Below are 4,897 nucleotides of genomic sequence, written 5' to 3'. Positions count from 1 at the left end.
CTGCCTGCATCTGCTGGGCTGTACCATGCTCCACCTGCCCCCCTGACCTCTGCCTGTCCCCATTCACCCCAGCCCCTCCTACAGCAAGAGCCGTGCCCTCCCACCCTGCACTCACTGACAATTCTCTCTGCTTTGCTCCCTTGTGCAGCCCCAGGAGTGACACCCCTCCCCGTGCCCCTTCCCTAGTCCCAGCCTCACTCCCTTCCCTAGTCCCAGCCTCACTCCCTCCCTCCCTGCCATGGGAACCTATCCCTAGTTGTTACATTATAATGTGGGTTCGCTTTATGAGAATTCGATTTATGCGCCGTTCTCCAGGAATGCATGTACCACATAAATCGAGGGAAACCTGTACTAGCAAAACCTCTCTAGGCCTGGTCCTGCAGTGGCCCCCTTCATAGATTCATAGATTCTAGGGTCGGAAGAGACCTCAGTAGATCATCGAGTCCAACCCTCTGCATAGGCAGGAAAGAGGGCCGGGTCTCGATGACCCCAGCTAGATGCCTACCTAACCTCCTCTTGAAGAACCCCAGGGTAGGGGAGAGCACCACCTCCCTTGGGAGCCCATTCCAGACCTTGGCCACTCTAACTGTGAAGAAGTTCTTCCTAATGTCTAGTCTAAATCTGCTCTCTGCTAGCTTGTGGCCATTATTTCTTGTAACCCCCGGGGGCGCCTTGGTGAATAAAACCTCACCAATTCCTTTCTGTGCCCCCGTGATGAACTTATAGGCAGCCACAAGGGCACCTCTCAACCTTCTCTTGCGGAGGCTGAAGAGGTCCAGGGGCCCCAGTCTCTCTTCATAGGGCCTGGCCTGCGAGCCCCTAACCATACGAGTGGCCCTTCTCTGGACCCTCTCCAGGTTATCCACATCTCTCTTGAAGTGTGGCGCCCAAAATTGAACGCAGTACTCCAACTGCGGTCTGACCAGCGCCCGATAGAGGGGAAGTATTCAGGCCAGATTAGAGGCAAAGGAGAAGCTTGCATCAGGACTGCTCATGCTGCACCTGTTCTAAGGCTACACGTAGGCCTCCAGTCTCCAAAACTGTCAGATGGGCATCTTTTGCCAGTATAAGACGCACCCCCAAAATTAAACAGTGCACAGAAAACTCTTCCACAAAATTAATGAGCCCAAGGTAATGACATAACAGCTGAGAATGATCTTAATTTTCCCTTTATGTTGAACATGCAGTGTTCTGACTCCCCTCAAAGAAATCTGTGTCTTATTGATAAAGTTCAGTATGGCCCGCTGTGGCAGCTATGCTACATACGTTCATTTTAATAGCTAAAACAGGTTTGTGCTTTGCTCAGCATTCAAAAGACCTAAGATAGTTGATGACAATCAAGCTTCTTTCCAATTCACAGAGTCTCAGTTTATCTCCTAGCAGGAATTGCAGCATGAGAACAGTGTAAATATTGCAACCAAAAAGAGGAAGCAGACTGACCCTTCCTGAAAATACAAATAGTGCAAGCAGGTTTCCAAAACTATGAACAAGGCCCTGATCCTGCAGTATTTACTGCAATCAAGCCTCAAGTTTATTTTAGAGAGCTGTGCCTGCACAAAACCCTGCAAGATTTAGCTCTGAATTGTTAAGACAGCGGTGTCAAATATATGGCCCATAGGCTGGATCTGGACCAGAGAGCCATGTCACCTGGACTGGTGGGGCTCCTGGAGGGACAGGCAATTTAGGGGTAGGGTCTGCCACTGAAATTCAGGGTATGAAGCTCCGTGTGAACAGCAGGAGTGGGGACAATGGAGGAGGAGAGTGATGGCTGCACTAACCCCTGCAGCTCCCCCATGCTGCACATCCCATTGCTGGGTTCCTTGTTTTAAGATATTTAGTTATAAAATGCTTTTCTTATAAAATGTAATTTCAATTGCTTTTGGAAGAATATTGAGTTAAGATTTGGTAAAGAAAAGTTAAGATACCAACAATCTATTTTACAAGGTCACAGGGACAAGTATTAAGATGATATACTCAAGAACTGCAACACAAAACTTGCTTCTATTTAATTATTTTCTACTTCCTTTACCCATCTGGTTTTAAGCAGCTTCATAACCTGGGGAAACAGTGTTTCACCATGGCCTGGTTTGGGTTTACTCTCAGTGTTCTAAGTATACCAGTTCAGAAGCCTGAAAATGGGAAGTTACATACACCGCGGCCCCCCCCCCCCCCCCCCCAATCTAATTCATTTTGCCCTTTTCCCTCTTGGCAAACATTGATCTCTTCATCCAAACAAAGCAGATAAAAACAGGCATGTTAATATTAAACAGCAGCTACAGTGCATTACCACATCACTGCTTGCAACCACAGAACTCTTGCTGTGGGATCAACTTAAAGCACAATACAGGTCCTGCAACAGTCACAGTAATTTCCTGTATTTTAAAGAATTGTTGTTAAAATCTCCTAGAATACAAAACACTCCCTTTCAGATTATAGGTAAGGACATACGAAAAACATTTACCTTAAAGTTGGGCTGTCCACCTGCTAAGCCCCCAGGGACCACAAACCCTGGAAGCCATGGCCACACATGGCACCCACCATTGCCTTGCACAGTCCTAATCCACATCTCCCCCTTCCCCTACCCACTTGGCCCAGTCTCACTCTCAGCTCCCTGCACTGCATGGCTCAGCTGCCAGAAGAGGGAGGGGGGAGCCCAAAGACTCTGACTGCTGTTGCAGTTGGCACAATGCATGGATCAGCAGTCAGATGAGAGCTCAAGCCGCAATTTAACTCCTTGCAGGCTGCATACAGCCCAGAAACCACCAGTTGGACAGCCTGACCTTAAAGTAAGTTAGGGGGTGAATTTAGAGAATGTAGCATAACTGATGGTAACTTCCTGTGTGCACTCTCTTACTATTTTGATAAAATTGAGGACACCTGACAAGCAGGTGCCTAGTACAATAAATCTAGCACTTAGTGTGCAAGACTGGAAACTCTCACTTTTGGCATCACAGCCCTGATACTACTCTAATTGTGTAATCCTGGACAGGTCACTAAGGCTTCCTGTACACAGGGCCGTCCCGGGGGAGTGGGGCGGGGCGGGGTAAATCGGGGTGACCACCCTGGGCCCTCCCTCCCCCCCACCCCCCGGCCACTGCCAGGTTCTGCAGGCAGGCACTGCCCCCACTCCCCCGGCCCTACGCAGGCTGATATGCCCTGGGCCCCATACACCCCTAGAGACGGCTCTGCCTCTACACATACCTTTCATTCCACTATTTTAGAACTATTTGGAAACTATTTTACTGATCTAAAGCGATACCAGTACAACCCAGACTGTAGATGCAGCAGGTATAGTGATATTAAGGTATCTTACACAGACACTAATATCTTGTTCCACTTCCTGAATAGCAAAAGCAGCACAGGACTCAAAGGGACCACCATCAAGTAGAGACCCAGAGGTAGTGGGGGCAGGTGGTAAAAAGCAGGGGGTAGTGCAGGGTAAGGTCCTGTGCCCACCTCGCTCTCCCCTGGCACCAGTTAGATAAGTGTTTCTCAAAACATTTTAGTCTCAAGGCAGCCCTCTGTAACTATTCTGAATTTGGATTCTGGCTCAGTAAATCTCAACCAGCAGCCCAGGCTGCCGCTAAATTCAGAAAAACTTATGGACAGATCCCTTAAGGCTGAAAAGGTTGAGAACCACTGGTACTGGTAATGTCCATCTTTTAGTCATCAGCAGGTTTCATTAGTTTACTCTGACTTTTTGTGCCAAGGCCATTAATGGAAATATTAAAAGAAGACTGGTCCCAAGATAAATCCTGGTAGATCTGCACTACTAACCTCCTTCCAACCTGATATTTCCTCTTTCAATGTTACTTGTTGCTATCTACCCTTAAATCAGTTCTACATTTACCCTACAGTTCTTTCACTAAACCCCATCTTCTCTAGTTTAACTAATGGCATCCCATATGACATGATATCAAAGAATGCACTATCAGTAAAACCATGCTGCATTTTTACCATTTTCAATTTACCTTCATGTCTTCAATTATACATTCAACAAAAGCTTTGTGTTTCATTAAGGTCAGACTAATGGGCCTTTAGTTGCTTGGACCAATCCCTTTCTCCACCTTCTCAAATGTAAGTACTGCAGTTACAATGACATGATATCAGCCCTGACTTAATAGCTCTATTAAAAAATATGAGCTACCAGACTTGCAATTTCATGTGCCAGTCTTTTCAGGAGGGAAGCTATCCCTTTCTCCAACTTAAATGCTTTAAACTCTTTGAGCTCTGCTTTCACTCCACCTGTGGCAATTTCCACATCCTCAATCCCATTTACCTTCCTAGTTTTATAAAACTCCATGTTCAAAACCATCATCCATTTTGAAAACTGAGGCAAAGCATTCAGTTTAAGCCATATGTGATTGCTTTTAATTTCTACTATACCTTCCTTTCAAGGTGACATTTTTTTCTGTCCTGGTTCTCCTCTTATTCTTATGGTTAGGCATGCACCAATAGAGATTTTTGGGGCAGATATTGATAGCCAATATTTAAGGAGGCATATCAGCTAATACCAATCCAATTTCCGATACAGTTGCCTCCAGCTGGTAAGTCTGTTGTGGTGGAAGGGGAGGGGGAGGGAAGGGGCATGGGGGGCAGATCAATGCCCCCTGCAGTGAGGGAGGGGGCAGGGGCAGGTGCTGCTCAGGCAGAGGGGGAGTGGGGGCCAGAACTGTGGCTCATGGGGAGGAGGCGGTTCCCGCTGCTACTTGCACCCTGGGAGGGCACCGGGGGGGGGCGTGTCCCCCGGATCTGTGCAGAGTGGGGTTGGGTGGGCTGCAGCTGGGGCTGCACGGGGCTCTTCTCGATGAGGGCTGAGCTTGGAGCAGACACCGGTGGCGCTGGGAGGATGCTGCATCCACTCCATATTTTACTACCACTCTGCTCCCAGTGCCGC

At 47.8% G+C, this 4,897-nt stretch overlaps 1 protein-coding gene across 6 annotated transcripts in view; it reads right to left on the bottom strand.

Annotated features, from left to right (window-relative positions):
• The window catches only part of CDIP1 (cell death inducing p53 target 1), a 60,897-nt gene that overhangs the window by 52,601 nt on the left and 3,399 nt on the right, over nucleotides 1-4,897 (bottom strand). For 2 of the 6 annotated variants that reach the window (XM_025216224.1, XM_025216223.1), the window contains exon 1: nucleotides 2,462-2,778. The exons of the other annotated variants lie outside the window; for them this stretch is intronic. The gene's annotated coding sequence lies outside the window, so the exon portion shown is untranslated. Of the gene's footprint in view, nucleotides 1-2,461; nucleotides 2,779-4,897 lie in introns of those variants that run through there. 6 annotated transcript variants of the gene reach the window in all.

The sequence above is a fragment of the Alligator sinensis genome, unplaced genomic scaffold (genome assembly GCF_000455745.1).
Source record: "Alligator sinensis unplaced genomic scaffold, ASM45574v1 scaffold1416_1, whole genome shotgun sequence".
NCBI classification, from domain to species: Eukaryota; Metazoa; Chordata; order Crocodylia; family Alligatoridae; genus Alligator; species Alligator sinensis.
The sequence above is the reverse complement of the archived record's forward strand: the minus strand, read 5'-3'. Positions and strand labels throughout refer to the sequence as shown.